This window comes from Dipodomys merriami, unplaced genomic scaffold (genome assembly GCF_024711535.1).
Source record: "Dipodomys merriami isolate MVZ:Mamm:240054 unplaced genomic scaffold, mDipMer1.0.p SCAF_29, whole genome shotgun sequence".
Classification (NCBI taxonomy): Eukaryota; Metazoa; Chordata; class Mammalia; order Rodentia; family Heteromyidae; genus Dipodomys; species Dipodomys merriami.
Genome location: NW_027204381.1, coordinates 5,171,571 through 5,196,439, shown reverse-complemented (window position 1 = coordinate 5,196,439; position 24,869 = coordinate 5,171,571). Strand labels below are relative to the sequence as shown.

Genomic DNA, 24,869 nt, shown 5'->3' with positions numbered 1-24,869 from the left:
CAGGGGCATAATAGTCAGTGAGACTCTTATCATCAGTTAACTAGCAAAAAGCTGGAAGTGATTCTGTGGCTCAAGTGGCAGAGTGAAAAAGCCTTGAGTGAAAAAACCATGCCAGAGGATGACGCCATGCTGGGCCAATCATTTCTACACTCTTTTGTTATTATTCAGACTCGGGGAGACCTACAGAGCAAGACACAATTGCCTTTGCAAATATACTTTGTTGTTTCCAACAAGACAAAACTTACCAATCTATACAAGCCCACATGGACTACCACTAGATGGAGTGAGGAGAGAAAGTAGAGGTTTTCCCATGGGTAGGCCGTTCAAGGCATGTAAGCCACTCAAGGAAGAACTAGATTGTAGTTTTCAGGAAACATAAGAGCCCTGAAGCATTAAGGCAAGAAAAATAGGCCTAGAATGAAAATGTTGGTGGTGGGAAGTTAGGGCCCTGGCCTGGTTGTTTTGCAGTTGAAAGGCATACTTGGAGATGACTTCTATGCTAATTCTAGAAATCTGTCACCCTTATGAGGTGCAGTCTCTCTAGGACATCAGAATACAATATTAAAGCTGGACACCAGTGGCTCATGCCTGTAATCTTAGCTACTCAAGAGGCTGAGATCTGAGAATAACGGTTTGAAGCACTTATCACCAATTAACCACCAAAAAGCCAAGTGGAGCTGTGGCTCCAGTGGTAGAGCACTAGCCTTGTGCACAAATGCACAGGGACAGTACCCTGACCCAAAATTCAAGACTTTGTACCCTCCCCAAAACACACTCCTACAAATAACATTAAAAAGAAGCATTTTAATATAATTATTAAAAAGAACTATTTGAGGGAGAACCAGTGGGTATTGGAAGGGTAAAAAGGAGAGGATGACAGAGGTGTGAATATTAGAGAAGTATATTAGATAAATAAATAGATGATAGAGGCAGGTAATAAAATCTATCTAACTATGTATCTATCTACCTATCTTTCAATCTATCTATCTATTTATCTATATCTGTGTATAAAATAGCATAAGGAAACTTACCAAAAATTGTTTTCCAAAAAATTTAACAGGGAAAGAGAATAATACAGCTGGAATCAACTTGATCCATGAACATTATTTGCATGTTATAAATACCACAAAAAGTCTTTGCACAATTCATTTATGCTAATACATTTTTAAAAGCAATAATACAGCTGGAAACTAAGTTGAATGCATTTCATCTAGACTGTTACACATTAAGATGCTATTAAATTCTACAAAGCTGATAGTAGGAAACAACTAAAACTCAGCCAGGAGCTTACATCTGTGAAGCTAGCTACTCAGGAGGCAGAGATGTGGAGGATTAGAGGCTCAAAGCCAGCCTAGACAGAAGAGTCCAAGAATCTCCATCGCTAAATTATTATAAAAAGCTGGGCTGAAGGCATGGTTCAAGGGAGAGACTGTTGCCAAGCAAGTCACACCTTCAGTTCAAACTCTGGTGTACCAGAAAAAAGAAAATAACTGAAAATCTACACAGTGAAGGAAATGAGACCAGAACCAAAATGAACACATAGAGAACAAACTTTCCTGATGAACAGTTATAAGAATAATTGGCAAAATTAGTAATCTAATAATTGTAGTTACTTATTAAATTATATGCTTTACTTCATTTAAGTCTTTTGAGAAATTTTTATTTATTCTGAGACTTTTAGATTGAAAAAATGTCATTGGTACAAATATGAGTTTTCAGAATTAATACAGCTAGCTATTGTCTGGGGAAAAACAGGTTTCACAGAGACGTTTAATCGTATTCTTGTTTTCCTTTTGCATAGAATTCTTACAATATCAAACTCATAAGAAAACTTTCACTTTGAGCAAATACCCATCAATAAAACATATCTCAATGAACTAAATACTTGATGACTTGATGATGAGAGCTGAACATCTCATATAAATACAGAGAAAGTTCAGTCTACATCAACTAGAACATTGGGAAAAACATTTGAATCAACGAGATGAAAATGTTACCCCTGACAAAACATTCAAAAGAGTTACACCACTGCATATTTCCGCAGGGAGGATATTTTCACCTTCTTGACTACCCAGGGGAGGAGGGAGATCAGAGGATATGTATGAGAAGTAAATGGAGAGGGGAAGGGTGTGAGGATACAGTTGTGATACTGAATATAACTGTGTGAAAATGGAGCGAGCTAATCGATGGGATGGGGGAGTTTGGGAGAGACTGAGGAGCACAAGGGAAGAGGTGACTTTGAAGAGGATGGATTTAGGAACTAACAAGTGGTTTCTCTTCCCTTTGTAAAACTACTTAAATGTATTTTCCATCTTCTACAAAAGAACACTACAAGCTCATGCCTACAATCCTAGCTACTCAGGAAGCTGAGATCTTAGAATCACTGTTTGAAGCCAGTAAGAGTAGGAAAGTCCATGAGACCCTTATCTCCAATTAACCACCAGGAAACGGGAAATGGCCCTGTGGCTCAAAGAAGTAGAATGCTAGCTTTGAGCAAAAGAGCTTAGGGACAGGGTTAAGGCACTTAGTTCAAGTTCTACAACCAACAAAAAACAACAGGGAAAAAGGAAAAACAAAGAGAAAATGTACTTGCTTAGGAGTCTAGAAGAGAATAGGAAAGGAAATTGCTGCTGACAAATAAAGTGTCCAGTTTGTAATACAAAGAGCTACTTGGCAGAATTTCTTTTGATCAAGCTCAGAAAAAGAACAGTCTTCACAAACCAGATTAAGCATCTAGTGACTTTATTGTCTATCAGCAATGTTATCATAAACAATTGTTGGATGAAGCTTGAAACACCAAATTTCTATCTGTGATTGCTCAGTCCTACTTTCATTTATGATAAGCAAATCTTCCAGATGGCTGATTTTCATTCATGGTAATAAAACAGCTGTAGCATTCCAGGTCTCTGATGGAAAAGAATCTCATTCCATGGTGAGAAAGTCTACCTTTGGGAAAGATGAGTCTTACCAATTTTGATCATTTGATCTATTAATAAGTAGAATTGCGACACTAATATCCTATGGACGTTCTACATGAGGCCTTTAGCTAGACATCAGCTGTTGGACTCAACTGTGCTGGAAGCCCTGGTATCTGACTCGCGCTCATCTCACACAGGACGTCTGAAGCGCACTCAATCTAAGACAGCATCACTGGTATATGGATGTCATTGCAAAAGTCGCTATCACAGCAGTACGTATGTACTATATCAGGGCGAACAAAGAGCTCGGCATCTTGGCAATCTCTCATGCATGTAGCCTCTCCACGGTGAGTATTTATATCTGTGGAAAACAAAGCAGAAATAAGATATTTGTGTGTATGTGTTCACGCATATGTGTGTACTTAATTGGAGATGAAAGTTTCACAAACTTTCCTACATGGACTTTAAACTGCAATCCTCAGATTCAGATTCCCGAGCAGCTAGGATTACAGGCATTAACTACCAGCTCCTGCCACAAGATTTTGTTGTTGTTGTTGTTGTTTTTCCGGTCCTGGGCTTGAAGTCTGGGCTTTAACCTGGCTCTGAGCTCTTCAGCTCCAGGCAAACGCTGTAGCAATTGCGCCACAGCACCACTCCTGGTTTTCTGGTGGTTATTTAGAGATAAGAGACCAGACTTTTCTGCCCAGGCTAGCTTTGAACCACAATCCTCAGATCCCAGCCTCCTGAGTAGCCAGGATTAAAGGTGTGAGCCCTGGCATCTGGCAATAAGTTATTTGTACAGCCAATATTTGAACTCCAATATAGATTAATCAAAAATATATTAAGTGAAAGAATACTCCTAAAGCATAATCCTGACACATACTTCTAAGCCATATGGAGCCAAGTTCCTTCTCCCAGGAGTCTTGGGACATGCAGAATAGACACTTGATGGTGAGCATAAGTTCCAGACATTGAAACACCCAGCATTTCCTCCCTCTCAGGCAGACAGGCACAAAGAACTTGCCGAAAATCTGCTGGCTTTCCAGGCTCTGGGGTCAGCACCAGCGTAGATGGGAGTAATACCAAGTCTACTCTCAAGGGCCAGGTAATACAGAGCGACAGGCAATTCGAATGCAGTGTGATTGATGGACCAGAATGGACATGGAAGTGAGACTTGGGAGCACAGATGGAAGTCTGAAGACACAGACATTTCCACAGTCCCTGGAAGAGACTGACACAAGTTTGATCGCCTTTGGACAAGTTAAGTAGGTATCAGCAGGATGGAGGGTCAGAAATACCGTGTTTATACACACAAGGGTTCAGAGCCTTTGAGCCATAAATAACAAGGTTATTAGAGTTCAGGAGACTCATGAAGGATCTGTACATTGGTGGAGAATTGCTAGCATGCATTCAATTTGCTGTTTGATCATAGACTTCTCCAATCAAGGTAATATCTACACAAGACTCACAGCCTCACACCTCATTTCCTATCTGAAAGGAAGGCCTAGGTTTGAGTCCTGAAAGAGAAGTGGGAAATTCCACAGCTAACACCAGAGCACTCAATGCACTTCCAACCTGAATCATACTCCCAGGTTCGATTAATCATACATAATTCGCCGTCCTTAGCCGTGCATTCAGCCAACGCTTCCTGACAGATCGAACTTCTGAAGACAGGACAATGTCTACACCGGAGAGATGAGGCTGCAAGGAGAAAAACCATGCTGAGAGGAGAGACCACTCATGCCTGTCACTTCCCATAGGGTGCCCAGTTTATCTGAACTCCTCCACAGTGTGGCTAAACCAGAGCTTTGTGTTAGGGCTAAGCTCCCAGAAGCGGTGCCTTGAAGCAACCTACTGAGCCAGAGCAAGTAGGGAGATGACCTAATGTTCTCCCAATAGTAGACAAGGGAAGAAATGATGGGAAAGGCAAGGACATGGGCCATTCTGCACCCCCATGTTATTCAGAATTCACTTCCTACCTCACCCCAGACATTACATACTGAATGCAGAGGACAGAACATGTGTTGGGTTATCAGATCTTGGAGTATGATCCAGAGGACAATCAGGCTGATTGAGATTCCCTAACTCCTCATTCTTCAGGGAAGCTATGCTTCAAGGAGTATAAAAAGCAGGCCAGATCCCAGAGGAGGTAAGGGAAGCATTGAGGAAGGGAACCAAATGGAAAGTCAGGAAGGCAGGGATGGAGTCTTTCCATGTACACAGCTGGATTCCATTCCTCAGACGCCCAGGTGGAGGTCACAGACCCAAGGAAGGGGGAGGGGAGCAATGCAATAGGATAAGGCAGCGCTCATAGCTTCTCAACAGTCCACCACCACCAAGGCATTTACCAAGTTGCATGTAGAGCACAAAGACAGTGGGCTTCAGTAGGGTCTTCATTTCACCTCAGCTCACTCCTGAAAGCAGGTTGTGTCAGAGAACAAGAACTCTTGTGATAGACGATGGTGGAGCTACACAACCACTGCCGTCACCTGCCCCAGTCTTTTTATACTCACACTCAGATCATGACATCTGTCAGGAGGTATGAGAACCCAGATAGAGATCTCAGTCTCAACACTTGCTCCACTGGCAATATTCCAGATCCCTCTCACAGGGCCCATTTCTTATTGCATTCATCCCTCAGCTTGCCTTGTTCTAGGGAGCTCAAGATACGCATAACAGAAAAGGTTATCTCATCATCAAAAAACCAGATACACAGAATGCTAAGTAGGTACTGCACTGGTCCATGAAGCCTATGGGCTCCAGAGGAGAAATGCAAATCAATTCTCTACTCAACCACACAACCAAGTGATCACAAGGAAACAACATAGAAGGTCATGTGAGGTTTAAGCATCAAAGCAGGGCTTCCATGAGGCTCTTTCTTGCTGTCTTGGGGAGGTGCTAAATCATTAAGATGGTGAAGTTCAAAAAGGAGAAGATAGTGTTTCCAATGGGATTCAGAAATCATGAAAACCCAAGCTGGACGGAAGTGTATATCAACTGGGATATACGATAGACCTTGAAACCCATAGAATCATTGACCACGTGTGCCTATTTGCTATAAAAGAAATGCAGATTATTTTGTAACACTTTCCTGCGTCTGGATGTTCTTTGCAGTTGTAGAACCATAAGAGCAGATGATGAATGGACCTTTCTAAGGTGAAAGTGCTCCAACACCATCAACTTGTACCTTAGAGCTGAACCACTCTAGGAAAATCAAGAGTGTCGCTAGTGGATGTAGACACTCAATAGGCCAATGTAAGATCCAACAGCCAAATGCAGAGATGCCATGAGAAGAAAGAAAGGATTGCACACAGTACAGTACAGTTTATTAAGGACCCGGGGGACAGAACTATCCCTTGGATGGAAGCAAGATTGGAGAATCTCGGTACCCTAAGGCTAGATATAGTAACTGTTTGTTCGTTGGATAAATGTGGGCTGTGATCAACTGCCATGCAACTGCCCTAAGATCAGTTACCAACAGTTCAGGCATCAGAGACCAGCACACCATGCTCAAATGCTTACAATCATCATTTGTTTGTTCATGACCAAGGTGGCTAGTCAAGTTGATCAGAAGGCCTGAGCTTTCTAATTCATGTCTGAGACCCACAGCTAACACCAAACTAGAGGTAACTTTATTCCTTAGTTCTAGACTCTCATGCCACTAAGGCTTTGCCAGAATCCTGGCAGACCTGTTAAACACACTATTTGTGACCTGCCTAAGCATTTGGTTTTTGAGTGCAGCCCTGGTGACTGCTTTTGTTTTCTTTTCTTTTCGTCTTGTGTGTTCTCTAATCTGTCTTTGGGAGAGTAAGGCAAGGCACAGAAATGGAGGGACAAAGGGTGAACAAATGTAGCAGTGTGACACTCACTAGACACTATGTTGAAAATGAACCATACAACTTGTGAGTGGGGACAGGAGAGAGCGAGGGAAGGGGTGACTCTGTCCTAAAATAAATGCACTCTTTCCATGACTTATGTAATCGTAACCCTCTCTACACCACCTTATTACAACAATAGAAACTTTTAAACAATGTCCTCCCTAAAAACAGCTCTTCTGTCAACCCTAGGAGGAAGATGGTCAGCACAGGGAATAGACAGAGAACACTCAGCCTCCATCTGTAGACACAAGAGACTCCCGCATGTGGGCAGACCCAGCAGGCCCCTCTCATCATGAGGAGGAATGGAACTTGAAGATGCTCAGTTAAATAGAGCAGAGCATTTGGGTGAAGTCAGACTTCAATGGACAAAGAAGGTAGAGTTACATCATTTGTGACTTCAGAGCCTTTGAGCCCACAGCCATAAACCCCTACAAGTGATCCTGGGCTGCCCTTGACTGCTTGCATCTAGGCAGGCGAGTCCAGACATCAACACTGTTGGAAGCAGAGCTCTGCACCATGGGTCTGGCTTCTGTTTGCTCTAGGTAACTCTAGATACCCTCTGGGATTGAGCCTATGTCTCCACTTTTCTTTCTTTCTTTCTTTCTTTTTCTCTTTCTTTCTTTCTCTCTCTCTTTCTTTTCTCTCTTTCTTTTTCTTTTTTCTTTCTTTGTTATTTTTTCTTTCTCTCTTTCTCTGTCTCTTTCTTTCTTTCTTTCTTTCTTTCTTTCTTTCTTTCTTTCTTTCTTGTGTTTTTGTATTGTTTTATTTGGCAGTAGTGGGGATCATGAGTGTCTTCATCATTTCTTTGTTATTGAGTCTATTCCTTTTTATATTTTTATATTTTTTATTTTCATGACATACAAAACAATATTTTAGAAATGATCAGTACAATTAGGGAGGATTTGGGTGGTGAAGGAAAGTAGGAGAAAAATGAGGGAAGGGGTAACAACATTGAGAAGACATGTACTTATTACCTTACTTACCCCAATTTTAACTCCTCAAGTTACCTGTCCATATTCTCCATGTTTCTGTCTACATTCTCCACTTTTCTTTCTATATTCTCTATTTTCTTTCTGTTCTAGTAATAAAAAGAGCCAATGAGGCTATCACAAATCAGGAGATAATAAGTACCCAACACTGCTGCCCCCCAAAATGTCTGAAATTCACGTGTTGTCCTTGCTGTCTTCATGTACACCTGCTCTCTGACTCAGCCCAACCCCAAGTCTTTTATGCACACTTAAGGAACAGTGACAATAGACTGATCACCATTCTGAGAGGAGCTACATGTTCTCAATAGATACTATCTCCGCCCATGACCTGAGTGCATCTCTTTCTCAACCATAAAAACATTTCCTGCAAAAGGTTAACCCTTTCCTGAAATTCTGGGTCTTCTCTGCAGTGTAGAGGACAATGTTGGCTAAGTAAGACCATGAATTGTTTAATCTCCAATCAGAGGTCCTGTGAGCAATCCAATCCAAAGAGTGACCTAGTCGGTGACATCCCTGGACAAGCACAATGCCCTCAGCAACCCTCAAACCCAGCTGGCTCGTCATCATTCATCAAGACCTCCTTGCCTTCGTCATCATGGAGGAAGAGACTCCTTCAAGGGACCCACTCACTGTGATAACACAATCAGTACTGGTGATAAATTATGCAAATGAGGTCAACTGGGGAGCACAGTCATCCACACAGCCAGATAAAGGACATTCATCTGATTCTTGGAATGATGAGGAGCAGGGTCCATTCCTGCCATCCATCACCAGTTTGTTTACCTGAGGTTCATCTTTAATAGAAGAATATGGTCATTGAAAATAAGGGCTTTTAAAGACAGGCAGTGGCGCTAAGCCTGCAATCTTAGCTATTCAGCATGCTGAAGTCTGAGAATTATGGTTTGAAGCCAGCAGGGGCATAATAGTCAGTGAGACTCTTATCATCAGTTAACTAGCAAAAAGCTGGAAGTGGATCTGTGGCTCAAGTGGCAGAGTGAAAAAGCCTTGAGTGAAAAAACCATGCCAGAGGATGACGCCTTGCTGGGCCAATCATTTCTACACTCTTTTGTTATTATTCAGACTCGGGGAGACCTACAGAGCAAGACACAATTGCCTTTGCAAATATACTTTGTTGTTTCCAACAAGACAAAACTTACCAATCTATGCATGCCCACATGGACTACCACTACATGGAGTGAGGAGAGAAAGTGGAGGTTTTCCCATGGGTAGGCCGTTCAAGGCATGTAAGCCACTCAAGGAAGAACTAGATTGTAGTTTTCAGGAAACATAAGAGCCCTGGAGCATTAAGACAAGAAAAATAGGCCTAGAATGAAAATGTTGGTGGTGGGATGTTAGGGCCCTGGCCTGGTTGTTTTGCAGTTGAAAGGTATACTTGGAGATGAATTCTATGCTACTTCTAGAAATCTGTCACCCTTATGAGGTACAGTCTCTCTAGGGCATCAAAATACAATATTAAAGCTGGGCACCTGTGGTTCATGCCTGTAATCTTAGCTACTCAAGAGGCTGAGATCTGAGAATAACGGTTTGAAGCACTTATCACCAATTAACCACCAAAAAGCCAAGTGGAGCTGTGGCTCCAGTGGTAGAGCACTAGCCTTGTGCACAAATGCACAAGGACAGTACCCTGACCCAGAATTCAAGACTTTGTACACCCCCAAACACACTCCTACAAGTAACATTAAAAAGAAGCATTTTAATATAATTATTAAGGGGAACTGTTTGAGGGAGAACAAGTAGGTGTTGGAAGGGTAAAAAAGAGAGGATGACAGACGTGTGAATATTAGAGAAGTATATTAGATAAATAAATAGATGATAGAGGCAGGTAATAAAATCTATCTAACTATGTATCTATCTTCCTATCTTTCTATCTATCTATCTATTTATCTATATCTGTGTATAAAATAGCATAAGGAAACCTACCAAAAATTGTTTTCCAAAAAATTTAACAGGGAAAGAGAATAATAGAGCTGGAATCAACTTGATCCATGAACATTATCTGCATGTTATAAATACCACAAGAAAGTCTTTGCACAATTCATTTATGCTAATACATTTTTAAAAGCAATAATACAGCTGGAAACTAAGTTGAATGCATTTCATCTAGACTGTTACACATTAAGATGCTATTAAATTCTACAAAGCTGATAGTAGGAAACAACTAAAACTCAGCCAGGAGCTTACATCTGTGAAGCTAGCTACTCAGGAGGCAGAGATGTGGAGGATTAGAGGCTCAAAGCCAGCCTAGACAGAAGAGTCCAAGAATCTCCATCACTAAATTACTATAAAAACCTGGGCTGAAGGCATGGCTCAAGGGAGAGACTGTTGCCAAGCAAGTCACACCTTCAGTTCAAACTCTGGTGTACCAGAAAAAAGAAAATAACTGAACATCTACACAGTGAAGGAAACGAGACCAGAACCAAAATGAACACATAGAGAACAAACTTTCCTACTCAACAGTTATAAGAATAATTGGCAAAATTAGTAATCTAATAATTGTAGTTAATTATTAAATTGTATGTTTTACTTCTTTGAAATCTTTTCAGAAATTCTTATTTATTCTGAGACTTTTAGAGTGAAAAATGTCATTGGTACAAATACGAGTTTTGAGAATTACTACAGCTAGCTACTGTTTGGGAAAAAACAGGTTTCACATAGACGTTTAATCCTATTCTTGTTTTCTTTTTGCATAAGATTCTAACAATAACAACTCCTAAGAAAATTTCTCCTTGAGTAAATACCTGTCAATAAAACGTATCTCAATGAACTAGGTAGTTGATGACTTACTGGGAGCTGAACACCTCATATAAATAGAGAGAAAGGTCAGTCTACATCAACTAGAACATTGGAGAAAACATTTGAATCAATGAGATGAAAATGTTACCCCTGACAAAACATTCAAAAGAGTTACACCACTGCATATTTCCGCAGGGAGGATATTTTCACCTTCTTGACTACCCAGGGGAGGAGGGAGATCAGAGGATATGTATGAGAAGTAAATGGAGAGGGGAAGGGTGTGAGGATACAGTTGTGATACTGAATATAACTGTGTGAAAATGGAGCGAGCTAATCGATGGGATGGGGGAGTTTGGGAGAGACTGAGGAGCACAAGGGAAGAGGTGACTTTGAAGAGGATGGATTTATGAACTAACAAGTGGTTTCTCTTCCGTTTGTAAAACTACTTAAATGTATTTTCCATCTTCTACAAAAGAACACTACAGGCTCATGCCTACAATCCTAGCTACTCAGGATGCTGAGATCTTAGAATCACGGTTTGAAGCCAGTCAGAGTAGGAAAGTCCATGAGACCCTTATCTCCAATTAACCACCAGGAAACGGGAAATGGCCCTGTGGCTCAAAGAAGTAGAATGCTAGCTTTGAGCAAAAGAGCTTAGGGATAGGGTTAAGGCACTGAGTTCAAGTTCTACAACCAACAAAAAACAACAGGGAAAAAGAAAAAACAGAGAAAATGTACTTGCTTTGGAGTCTAGATGAGAATAGGAAAGGAAATTGCTGCTGACAAATAAAGTGTCCAGTTTGTAATACAAAGAGCTACTTGGCAGAATTTCTTTTGATCAAGCTCAGAAAAAGAACAGTCTTCACAAACCAGATTAAGCATCTAGTGACTTTATTGTCTATCAGCAATGTTATCATAAACAATTGTTGGATGAAGCTTGAAACACCAAATTTCTATCTGTGATTGCTCAGTCCTACTTTCATTTATGATAAGCAAATCTTCCAGATGGCTGATTTTCATTCATGGTAATAAAACAGCTGTAGCATTCCAGGTCTCTGATGGAAAAGAATCTCATTCCATGGTGAGAAAGTCTACCTTTGGGAAAGATGAGTCTTACCAATTTTGATCATTTGATCTATTAATAAGTAGAATTGCGATACTAATATCCTATGGAAGTTCTACATGAGGCCTTTAGCTAGACATCAGCTGTTGGACTCAACTGTGCTGGAAGCCCTGGTATCGAACTTGCGCTCATCTCACACAGGACGTCTGAAGCGCACTCAATCTAAGACAGCATCACTGGTATATGGATGTCATTGCAAAAGTCGCTATTACAGCAGTACGTTTGTACTATCTCAGGGCCAACAATGCGCTCAGAATTTTGACAATCTCTCATGCATGTAGCCTCTCCACGAAGAGTATTTACATCTGTGGAAAACAAAAGCAGAAATAAGATATTTGTGTGTATGTGTTCACGCATATGTGTGTACTTAATTGGACATGAAAGTTTCACAAACTGTCCTAGATGGACTTTAAACTGCAATCCTCAGATTCAGATTCCTGAGCAGCTAGGATTACAGGCATTAACTACCAGCTCCTGCCACAAGATTTTGTTGTTGTTGTTGTTGTTGTTGTTTTTCCGGTCCTGGGCTTGAACTCTGGGCTTTAACCTGGCTCTGAGCTCTTCAGCTCCAGGCAAACGCTGTAGCAATTGCACCACAGCACCACTCCTGGTTTTCTGGTGGTGATTTAGAGATAAGAGACCAGACTTTTCTGCCCAGGCTAGCTTTGAACCACAATCCTCAGATCCCAGCCTCCTGAGTAGCCAGGATTAAAGGTGTGAGCCCCGGCGTCTGGTAATATGTTATTGGTACAGCTAATATTTAAACTCCAATATAGATTAATGAAAAATATATTAAGTGAAAGAATACTCCTAAAGCATAATCCTGACACATACTTCTAAGTCATATTGAGCCAAGTTCCTTCTCCCAGGAGTCTTGAGACTTGGAGAATAGACACTTGATGGTGAGCATAAGTTCCAGACATTGAAACACCCAGCATTTCCTCCCTCTCAGGCAGACAGGCACAAAGAACTTGCTGAAAATCTGCTGGCTTTCCAGGCTCTGGGGTCAGCACCAGCGTAGATGGGAGTAATACCAAGTCTACTCTCAAGGGCCAGGTAATACAGAGAGACAGGCAGTTAGAATGCAGTGTGATTGATGGACCAGAATGGACATGGAAGTGAGACTTGGGAGCACAGATGGAAGTCTGAAGACACAGACATTTCCACAGTACCTGGAAGAAGCTGACACAAGCTTGATCGCCTTTGGTCAAGTTAAGTAGGTGTCAGCTGGATGGAGGGTCAGAAATACCGTGTTTATACACCCAATGGTTCAGAGCCTTTGAGCCATAAATAACAAGGTTATTAGAGTTCAGGAGACTCATGAAGGATCTGTACATTGGTGGAGAATTTCTAGCATGCATTCAATTTGCTGTTTGATCATAGACTTCTCCAATCAAGGTAATATCTACACAAGACTCACAGCCTCACACCTCATTTCCTATCTGAAAGGAAGGCCTAGGTTTGAGTCCTGAAAGAGAAGTGGGAAATTCCACAGCTAACACCAGAGCACTCAATGCACTTCCAACCTGAATCATCATACTCCCAGGTTCGATTAATCATACATAATTCGCCGTCCTTAGCCGTGCATTCAGCCAACGCTTCCTGACAGATCGAACTTCTGAAGACAGGACAATGTCTACACAGGAGAGATGAGGCTGCAAGGAGAAAAACCATGCTGAGAGGAGAGACCACTCATGCCTGTCACTTCCCATAGGGTGCCCAGTTTATCTGAACTCCTCCAGAGTGTGGCTAAACCAGAGCTTTGTGTTAGGGCTAAGCTCCCAGAAGCGGTGCCTTGAAGCAACCTACTGAGCCAGAGCAAGTAGACAGATGACCTAATGTTCTCCCAATAGTAGACAAGGGAAGAAATGATGGGAAAGGCAAGGACATGGGCCATTCTGCACCCCCATGTTATTCATAATTCACTTCCTACCTCACCCCAGACATTACATACTGAATGGAGAGGACAGAACATGTGTTGGGTTATCAGATCTTGGAGTATGATCCAAAGGACAATCAGGCTGACTGAGATTCCCTAACTCCTCATTCTTCAGGGAAGCTATGCTTCAAGGAGTATAAAAAGCAGGCCAGATCCCAGAGGAGGTAAGGGAAGCATTAAGGAAGGGAACCAAATGGAAAGTCAGGAAGGCAGGGATGGAGTCTTTCCATGTACACAGCTGGATTCCATTCCTCAGACGCCCAGGTGGAGGTCACAGACCCAAGGAAGGGGGAGGGGAGCAATGCAATAGGATAAGGCAGCGCTCATAGCTTCTCAACAGTCCACCACCACCAAGGCATTTACCAAGTTGCATGTAGAGCACAAAGACAGTGGGCTTCAGTAGGGTCTTCATTTCACTTCAGCTCACTCCTGAAAGCAGGTTGTGTCAGAGAACAAGAACTCTTGTGATAGACGATGGTAGAGCTACACAACCACTGCCGTCACCTGCCCCAGTCTTTTTATACTCACACTTAGATCATGACATCTGTCAGGAGGTATGAGAACCCAGATAGAGATCTCAGTCTCAACACTTGCTCCACTGGCAATATTCCAGATCCCTCTCCCAGGGCCCATTTCTTATTGCATTCATCCCTCAGCTTGCCTTGTTCTAGGGAGCTCAAGATACGCATAACAGAAAAGGTTATCTCATCATCAAAAAACCAGATACACAGAATGCTAAGTAGGTACTGCACTGGTCCATGAAGCCTATGGGCTCCAGAGGAGAAATGCAAATCAATTCTCTACTCAACCACACAACCAAGTGATCACAAGGAAACAACATAGAAGGTCATGTGAGGTTTAAGCATCAAAGCAGGGCTTCCATGAGGCTCTTTCTTGCTGTCCTGGGGAGGTGCTAAATCATTAAGATGGTGAAGTTCAAAAAGGAGAAGATAGTTTTTCCAATGGGATTCAGAAATCATGAAAACCCAAGCTGGACGGAAGTGTATATCAACTGGGATATACGATAGACCTTGAAACCCATAGAATCATTGACCACGTGTGCCTATTTGCTATAAAAGAAATGCAGATTATTTTGTAACACTTTCCTGCGTCTGGATGTTCTTTGCAGTTGTAGAACCATAAGAGCAGATGATGAATGGACCTTTCTAAGGTGAAAGTGCTCCAACACCATCAACTTGTACCTTAGAGCTGAACCACTCTAGGAAAATCAAGAGTGTCGCTAGTGGATGTAGACACTCAATAGGCCAATGTAAGATCCAACAGCCAAATGCAGAGATGCCATGAGAAGAAAGAAAGGATTGCATACAGTACAGTACAGTTTATTAAGGACCCGGGGAACAGAACTATCCCTTGGATGGAAGCAAGATTGGAGAATCTCGGTACCCTAAGACTAGACATAGGAACTATTTGTTCGTTGGATAAATGTGGGCTGTGATCAACTGCCATGCAACTGCCCTAAGATCAGTTACCAACAGTTCAGGCATCAGAGACCAGCACACCATGCTCCAATGCTTACAATCATCATTTGTTTGTTCATGACCAAGGTGGCTAGTCACGTTGATCAGAAGGCCTGAGCTCTCTAATTCATGTCTCAGACCCACAGCTAACACAAAACTAGAGGTAACTTTATTCCTTAGTTCTAGACTCTCATGCCACCAAGGCTTTGCCAGAATCCTGGCAGACCTGGTAAACACACTATTTGTGACCGGCCTAAGCATTTGGTTTTTGAGTGCAGCCCTGGTGACTGCTTTTGTTTTCTTTTCTTTTCGTCTTGTGTGTTCTCTAATCTGTCTTTGGGAGAGTAAGGCAAGGCACAGAAATGGAGGCACAAACGGTGAACAAATGCAGCAGTGTGACACTCACTAGACACTGTGTTGAAAATGAACCATACAACTTGTGAGTGGGGACAGGAGAGAGCGAGGGAAGGGGTGACTCTGTCCAAAAATAAATGCACTCTTTCCATGACTTATGCAACCGTAACCCTCTCTACACCACCTTATTACAACAATAGAAACTTTTAAACAATGTCCTCCCTAAAAACAGCTCTTCTGTCAACCCTAGGAGCAAGATGGTCAGCACAGGGAATAGACAGAGAACACTCAGCCTCCATCTGTAGACACAAGAGACTCCCGCATGTGGGCAGACCCAGCAGGCCCCTCTCATCATGAGGAGGAATGGAACTTGAAGATGCTCAGTTAAATTGAGCAGAGCATTTGGGTGAAGTCAGACTTCAATGGACAAAGAAGGTAGAGTTACATCATTTGTGACTTCAGAGCCTTTGAGCCCACAGCCATAAATCCCTACAAGTGACCCTGGGCTGCCCTTGACTGCTTGCATCTAGGCAGGCGAGTCCAGACATCAACACTGTTGGAAGCAGAGCTCTGCACCATGGGTCTGGCTTCTGTTGCTCTAGGTAACTCTAGATACCCTCTGGGATTGAGCCTATGTCTCCACTTTGCTTTCTTTCTCTCTCTCTCTCTCTTTCTTTCTTCCTTCCTTCCTTCTTTTTTTCTTTCTTTGTTATTTTCTTTCTTTCCTTCTCTCTTTCTCTCTCTTTCTTTTTCTTTGTTTCTTTCTTTTTTATTTTCTTTCTCTCTTTCTCTCTCTCTTTTTTCATTCTTTCTTTCTTTCTTTCTTGTATTTTTGTATTGATTTATTTGGCAGTAGTGGGGATCATGAGTGTCTTCATTATTTCACTGTGATTGAGTCTATTTCTTTTTTATATTTTTTTCTTATTTTTATATTTTTTATTTTCATGACTTACAAAACAATATGTTGGAAATGATCAGTACAATTAGGGAGGATTTGGGTGCTGAAGGAAAGTAGGAAAAAAATGAGGGAAGCAGTAACAAGTTTGAGGAGCCATGTACTTATTACCTTACTTATGCAACTTGTAACTCCTCAAGTTACCTGTCCATATTCTCCATGTTTCTGTCTACATTCTCCACTTTTCTTTCTATATTCTCTATTTTCTTTCTGTTCTAGGAATAAAAAGAGCTAAGAGGCTATCACAGATCTGGAGATAAATAAATACCCGTCACTGCTGCCCTCCAAAATGTCTGAAATTCACTTGTTGTCCTTGCTGTCTTCATGTACACCTGCTCCCTAACTCAGCCCAACCCCAAGTCTTTTATGCCCACTTAAGGAACAGTGACAATAGACTGATCACCCTTTGAGAGAAGCTACATGTTCTCAACAGATACCATCTCATCCCATGACCTGAGTGCATCTCTTTCTCAATCATAAAAACATTTCCTGCAAAAGGTTAACCCTTTCCTGAAATTCTGGGTCTTCTCTGCAATTTAGAGGACAATGTTCGCTAAGTAAGACCATAAATTGGTTAATCTCCAATCAGAGGTCCTGTGAGCAATCCAATCCAAAGAGTGACCTAGTCGGTGACATCCCTGGACAAGCACAATGCCCTCAGCAACCCTCAAACCCAGCTGGCTCGTCATCATTCATCAAGACCTCCTTGCCTTCGTCATCATGGAGGAAGAGACTCCTTCAAGGGACCCACTCACTGTGATAACACAATCAGTACTGGTGATAAATAATGCAAATGAGGTCAACTGGGGAGCACAGTCATCCACACAGCCAGATAAAGGACATTCATCTGATTCTTGGAATGATGAAGAGCAGGGTCCATTCCTGCCATCCATCACCAGTTTGTTTACCTGAGGTTCATCTTTAATAGAAGAATATGGTCATTGAAAATAAGGGCTTTTAAAGACAGGCAGTGGCGCTAAGCTTGCAATCTTAGCTATTCAGCATGCTGAAGTCTGAGAATTATGGTTTGAAGCCAGCAGGGGCATAATAGTCAGTGAGACTCTTATCATCAGTTAACTAGCAAAAAGCTGGAAGTGATTCTGTGGCTCAAGTGGCAGAGTGAAAAAGCCTTGAGTGAAAAAACCATGCCAGAGGATGACGCCATGCTGGGCCAATCATTTCTACACTCTTTTGTTATTATTCAGACTCGGGGAGACCTACAGAGCAAGACACAATTGCCTTTGCAAATATACTTTGTTGTTTCCAACAAGACAAAACTTACCAATCTATACAAGCCCACATGGACTACCACTAGATGGAGTGAGGAGAGAAAGTAGAGGTTTTCCCATGGGTAGGCCGTTCAAGGCATGTAAGCCACTCAAGGAAGAACTAGATTGTAGTTTTCAGGAAACATAAGAGCCCTGAAGCATTAAGGCAAGAAAAATAGGCCTAGAATGAAAATGTTGGTGGTGGGAAGTTAGGGCCCTGGCCTGGTTGTTTTGCAGTTGAAAGGCATACTTGGAGATGACTTCTATGCTAATTCTAGAAATCTGTCACCCTTATGAGGTGCAGTCTCTCTAGGACATCAGAATACAATATTAAAGCTGGGCACCAGTGGCTCATGCCTGTAATCTTAGCTACTCAAGAGGCTGAGATCTGAGAATAACGGTTTGAAGCACTTATCACCAATTAACCACCAAAAAGCCAAGTGGAGCTGTGGCTCCAGTGGTAGAGCACTAGCCTTGTGCACAAATGCACAGGGACAGTACCCTGACCCAGAATTCAAGACTTTGTACCCTCCCCAAAACACACTCCTACAAATAACATTAAAAAGAAGCATTTTAATATAATTATTAAAAAGAACTATTTGAGGGAGAACCAGTGGGTATTGGAAGGGTAAAAAGGAGAGGATGACAGAGGTGTGAATATTAGAGAAGTATATTAGATAAATAAATAGATGATAGAGGCAGGTAATAAAATCTATCTAACTATGTATCTATCTACCTATCTTTCAATCTATCTATCTATTTATCTATATCTGTGTATAAAATAGCATAAGGAAACCTACCAAAAATTGTTTTCCAAAAAATTTAACAGGGAAAGAGAATAATACAGCTGGAATCAACTTGATCCATGAACATTATTTGCATGTTATAAATACCACAAAAAGTCTTTGCACAATTCATTTATGCTAATACATTTTTAAAAGCAATAATACAGCTGGAAACTAAGTTGAATGCATTTCATCTAGACTGTTACACATTAAGATGCTATTAAATTCTACAAAGCTGATAGTAGGAAACAACTAAAACTCAGCCAGGAGCTTACATCTGTGAAGCTAGCTACTCAGGAGGCAGAGATGTGGAGGATTAGAGGCTCAAAGCCAGCCTAGACAGAAGAGTCCAAGAATCTCCATCGCTAAATTATTATAAAAAGCTGGGCTGAAGGCATGGTTCAAGGGAGAGACTGTTGCCAAGCAAGTCACACCTTCAGTTCAAACTCTGGTGTACCAGAAAAAAGAAAATAACTGAAAATCTACACAGTGAAGGAAATGAGACCAGAACCAAAATGAACACATAGAGAACAAACTTTCCTGATGAACAGTTATAAGAATAATTGGCAAAATTAGTAATCTAATAATTGTAGTTACTTATTAAATTATATGCTTTACTTCATTTAAGTCTTTTGAGAAATTTTTATTTATTCTGAGACTTTTAGATTGAAAAAATGTCATTGGTACAAATATGAGTTTTCAGAATTAATACAGCTAGCTATTGTCTGGGGAAAAACAGGTTTCACAGAGACGTTTAATCGTATTCTTGTTTTCCTTTTGCATAGAATTCTTACAATATCAAACTCATAAGAAAACTTTCACTTTGAGCAAATACCCATCAATAAAACATATCTCAATGAACTAAATACTTGATGACTTGATGATGAGAGCTGAACATCTCATAAAATACAGAGAAAGGTCAGTCTACATCAACTAGAACATTGGGAAAAACATTTGAATCAACGAGATGAAAATGTTACCCCTGACAAAACATTCAAAAGAGTTACACCACTGCATATTTCCGCAGGGAGGATATTTTCACCTTCTTGACTACCCAGGGGAGGAGGGAGATCAGAGGATATGTGTGAGAAGTAAATGGAGAAGGGAAGGGTGTGAGGATACAGTTGTGATACTGAATATAACTGTGTGAAAATGGAGCTAGCTACCTTGATGGAATGGGTGAGTTTGGGAGAGACTGAGGAGAACAAGGGAAGAGGTGACTTTGAAGAGGATGGATTTAGGAACTAACAAGTGGTTTCTCTTCCCTTTGTAAAACTACTTAAATGTATTTTCCATCTTCTACAAAAGAACACTACAAGCTCATGCCTACAATCCTAGCTACTCAGGAAGCTGAGATCTTAGAATCACTGTTTGAAGCCAGTAAGAGTAGGAAAGTCCATGAGACCCTTATCTCCAATTAACCACCAGGAAACGGGAAAGGGCCCTGTGGCTCAAAGAAGTAGAATGCTAGCTTTGAGCAAAAGAGCTTAGGGACAGGGTTAAGGCACTTAGTTCAAGTTCTACAACCAACAAAAAACAACAGGGAAAAAGGAAAAACAAAGAGAAAATGTACTTGCTTAGGAGTCTAGAAGAGAATAGGAAAGGAAATTGCTGCTGACAAATAAAGTGTCCAGTTTGTAATACAAAGAGCTACTTGGCAGAATTTCTTTTGATCAAGCTCAGAAAAAGAACAGTCTTCACAAACCAGATTAAGCATCTAGTGACTTTATTGTCTATCAGCAATGTTATCATAAACAATTGTTGGATGAAGCTTGAAACACCAAATTTCTATCTGTGATTGCTCAGTCCTACTTTCATTCATGATAAGCAAATCTTCCAGATGGCTGATTTTCATTCATGGTAATAAAACAGCTGTAGCATTCCAGGTCTCTGATGGAAAAGAATCTCATTCCATGGTGAGAAAGTCTACCTTTGGGAAAGATGAGTCTTACCAATTTTGATCATTTGATCTATTAATAAGTAGAATTGCGACACTAATATCCTATGGACGTTCTACATGAGGCCTTTAGCTAGACATCAGCTGTTGGACTCAACTGTGCTGGAAGCCCTGGTATCTGACTCGCGCTCATCTCACACAGGACGTCTGAAGCGCACTCAATCTAAGACAGCATCACTGGTATATGGATGTCATTGCAAAAGTCGCTATCACAGCAGTACGTATGTACTATATCAGGGCGAACAAAGAGCTCGGCATCTTGGCAATCTCTCATGCATGTAGCCTCTCCACGGTGAGTATTTATATCTGTGGAAAACAAAGCAGAAATAAGATATTTGTGTGTATGTGTTCACGCATATGTGTGTACTTAATTGGAGATGAAAGTTTCACAAACTTTCCTACATGGACTTTAAACTGCAATCCTCAGATTCAGATTCCCGAGCAGCTAGGATTACAGGCATTAACTACCAGCTCCTGCCACAATATTTTGTTGTTGTTGTTGTTGTTTTTCCGGTCCTGGGCTTGAACTCTGGGCTTTAACCTGGCTCTGAGCTCTTCAGCTCCAGGCAAACGCTGTAGCAATTGAGCCACAGCACCACTCCTGGTTTTCTGGTGGTTATTTAGAGATAAGAGACCAGACTTTTCTGCCCAGGCTAGCTTTGAACCACAATCCTCAGATCCCAGCCTCCTGAGTAGCCAGGATTAAAGGTGTGAGCCCTGGCATCTGGCAATAAGTTATTTGTACAGCCAATATTTGAACTCCAATATAGATTAATCAAAAATATATTAAGTGAAAGAATACTCCTAAAGCATAATCCTGACACATACTTCTAAGTCATATGGAGCCAAGTTCCTTCTCCCAGGAGTCTTGAGACATGCAGAATAGACACTTGATGGTGAGCATAAGTTCCAGACATTGAAACACCCAGCATTTCCTCCCTCTCAGGCAGACAGGCACAAAGAACTTGCCGAAAATCTGCTGGCTTTCCAGGCTCTGGGGTCAGCACCAGCGTAGATGGGAGTAATACCAAGTCTACTCTCAAGGGCCAGGTAATACAGAGCGACAGGCAATTCGAATGCAGTGTGATTGATGGACCAGAATGGACATGGAAGTGAGACTTGGGAGCACAGATGGAAGTCTGAAGACACAGACATTTCCACAGTCCCTGGAAGAGACTGACACAAGTTTGATCGCCTTTGGACAAGTTAAGTAGGTATCAGCAGGATGGAGGGTCAGAAATACCGTGTTTATACACACAAGGGTTCAGAGCCTTTGAGCCATAAATAACAAGGTTATTAGAGTTCAGGAGACTCATGAAGGATCTGTACATTGGTGGAGAATTTCTAGCATGCATTCAATTTGCTGTTTGATCATAGACTTCTCCAATTAAGGTAATATCTACACAAGACTCACAGCCTCACACCTCATTTCCTATCTGAAAGGAAGGCCTAGGTTTGAGTCCTGAAAGAGAAGTGGGAAATTCCACAGCTAACACCAGAGCACTCAATGCACTTCCAACCTGAATCATACTCCCAGGTTCGATTAATCATACATAATTCGCCGTCCTTAGCCGTGCATTCAGCCAACGCTTCCTGACAGATCGAACTTCTGAAGACAGGACAATGTCTACACCGGAGAGATGAGGCTGCAAGGAGAAAAACCATGCTGAGAGGAGAGACCACTCATGCCTGTCACTTCCCATAGGGTGCCCAGTTTATCTGAACTCCTCAACAGTGTGGCTAAACCAGAGCTTTGTGTTAGGGCTAAGCTCCCAGAAGCGGTGCCTTGAAGCAACCTACTGAGCCAGAGCAAGTAGACAGATGACCTAATGTTCTCCCAATAGTAGACAAGGGAAGAAATGATGGGAAAGGCAAGGACATGGGCCATTCTGTACCCCCATGTTATTCAGAATTCACTTCCTACCTCACCGCAGACATTACATACTGAATGGAGAGGACAGAACATGTGTTGGGTTATCAGATCTTGGAGTATGATCCAGAGGACAATCAGGCTGATTGAGATTCCCTAACTCCTCATTCTTCAGGGAAGCTATGCTTCAAGGAGTATAAAAAGCAGGCCAGATCCCAGAGGAGGTAAGGGAAGCATTGAGGAAGGGAACCAAATGGAAAGTCAGGAAGGCAGGGATGGAGTCTTTCCATGTACACAGCTGGATTCCATTCCTCAGAAGCCCAGGTGGAGGTCACAGACCCAAGGAAGGGGGAGGGGAGCAATGCAATAGGATAAGGCAGCGCTCATAGCTTCTCAACAGTCCACCACCACCAAGGCATTTACCAAGCTGCATGTAGAGCACAAAGACAATGGGCTTCAGTAGGGTCTTCATTTCACTTCAGCTCACTCCTGAAAGCAGGTTGTGTCAGAGAACAAGAACTCTTGTGATAGACGATGGTAGAGCTACACAACCACTGCCGTCACCTGCCCCAGTCTTTTTATACTCACACTCAGATCATGACATCTGTCAGGAGGTATGAGAACCCAGATAGAGATCTCAGTCTCAACACTTGCTCCACTGGCAATATTCCAGATCCCTCTCCCAGGGCCCATTTCTTATTGTATTCATCCTTCAGCTTGCCTTGTTCTAGGGAGCTCAAGATACGCATAACAGAAAAGGTTATCTCATCATCAAAAAACCAGATACACAGAATGCTAAGTAGGTACTGCACTGGTCCATGAAGCCTATGGGCTCCAGAGGAGAAATGCAAATCAATTCTCTACTCAACCACACAACCAAGTGATCACAAGGAAACAACATAGAAGGTCATGTGAGGTTTAAGCATCAAAGCAGGGCTTCCATGAGGCTCTTTCTTGCTGTCCTGGGGAGGTGCTAAATCATTAAGATGGTGAAGTTCAAAAAGGAGAAGATAGTTTTTCCAATGGGATTCAGAAATCATGAAAACCCAAGCTGGACGGAAGTGTATATCAACTGGGATATACGATAGACCTTGAAACCCATAGAATCATTGACCACGTGTGCCTATTTGCTATAAAAGAAATGCAGATTATTTTGTAACACTTTCCTGCGTCTGGATGTTCTTTGCAGTTGTAGAACCATAAGAGCAGATGATGAATGGACCTTTCTAAGGTGAAAGTGCTCCAACACCATCAACTTGTACCTTAGAGCTGAACCACTCTAGGAAAATCAAGAGTGTCGCTAGTGGATGTAGACACTCAATAGGCCAATGTAAGATCCAACAGCCAAATGCAGAGATGCCATGAGAAGAAAGAAAGGATTGCACACAGTACAGTACAGTTTATTAAGGACCCGGGGAACAGAACTATCCCTTGGATGGAAGCAAGATTGGAGAATCTCGGTACCCTAAGACTAGACATAGGAACTGTTTGTTCGTTGGATAAATGTGGGCTGTGATCAACTGCCATGCAACTGCCCTAAGATCAGTTACCAACAGTTCAGGCATCAGAGACCAGCACACCATGCTCCAATGCTTACAATCATCATTTGTTTGTTCATGACCAAGGTGGCTAGTCACGTTGATCAGAAGGCCTGAGCTCTCTAATTCATGTCTCAGACCCACAGCTAACACAAAACTAGAGGTAACTTTATTCCTTAGTTCTAGACTCTCATGCCACCAAGGCTTTGCCAGAATCCTGGCAGACCTGTTAAACACACTATTTGTGACCGGCCTAAGCATTTGGTTTTTGAGTGCAGCCCTGGTGACTGCTTTTGTTTTCTTTTCTTTTCGTCTTGTGTGTTCTCTAATCTGTCTTTGGGAGAGTAAGGCAAGGCACAGAAATGGAGGGACAAACGGTGAACAAATGCAGCAGTGTGACACTCACTAGACACTGTGTTGAAAATGAACCATACAACTTGTGAGTGGGGACAGGAGAGAGCGAGGGAAGGGGTGACTCTGTCAAAAAATAAATGCACTCTTTCCATGACTTATGCAACCGTAACCCTCTCTACACCACCTTATTACAACAATAGAAACTTTTAAACAATGTCCTCCCTAAAAACAGCTCTTCTGTCAACCCTAGGAGCAAGATGGTCAGCACAGGGAATAGACAGAGAACACTCAGCCTCCATCTGTAGACACAAGAGACTCCCGCATGTGGGCAGACCCAGCAGGCCCCTCTCATCATGAGGAGGAATGGAACTTGAAGATGCTCAGTTAAATAGAGCAGAGCATTTAGGTGAAGTCAGACTTCAATGGACAAAGAAGGTAGAGTTACATCATTTGTGACTTCAGAGCCTTTGAGCCCACAGCCATAAATCCCTACAAGTGACCCTGGGCTGCCCTTGACTGCTTGCATCTAGGCAGGCGAGTCCAGACATCAACACTGTTGGAAGCAGAGCTCTGCACCATGGGTCTGGCTTCTGTTGCTCTAGGTAACTCTAGATACCCTCTGGGATTGAGCCTATGTCTCCACTTTGCTTTCTTTCTCTCTCTCTCTCTTTCTTTCTTCCTTCCTTCCTACTTTTTTTCTTTCTTTGTT

General features: G+C 41.9%; 3 long non-coding RNA genes across 4 annotated transcripts; all 3 read right to left on the bottom strand.

The window, feature by feature from the left end:
• Positions 1-2,725: 2,725 nt before the first annotated feature.
• On the bottom strand, positions 2,726-5,424 carry LOC138838858 (uncharacterized). The gene is made up of 3 exons (XR_011375770.1): positions 5,267-5,424; positions 4,494-4,619; positions 2,726-3,279 (listed from the first exon to the last, which is right to left on the bottom strand). It is a non-coding gene; the product is annotated as an uncharacterized lncRNA (long non-coding RNA).
• A 5,989-nt stretch (positions 5,425-11,413) lies between these two features.
• Positions 11,414-14,080, bottom strand: LOC138838859 (uncharacterized). Its single transcript, XR_011375771.1, has 3 exons — positions 13,965-14,080; positions 13,189-13,317; positions 11,414-11,967 (listed from the first exon to the last, which is right to left on the bottom strand). It is a non-coding gene; the product is annotated as an uncharacterized lncRNA (long non-coding RNA).
• Positions 14,081-20,150: 6,070 nt separating this feature from the next.
• LOC138838857 (uncharacterized) lies at positions 20,151-22,876 on the bottom strand. 2 transcript variants are annotated; one of them, XR_011375769.1, is made up of 3 exons: positions 22,857-22,876; positions 21,919-22,044; positions 20,151-20,704 (listed from the first exon to the last, which is right to left on the bottom strand). It is a non-coding gene; the product is annotated as an uncharacterized lncRNA (long non-coding RNA). The 2 variants fall into 2 exon arrangements; XR_011375768.1 differs by lacking the exon at positions 22,857-22,876 and adding an exon at positions 22,692-22,807.
• Between the last annotated feature and the right edge of the window lie 1,993 nt (positions 22,877-24,869).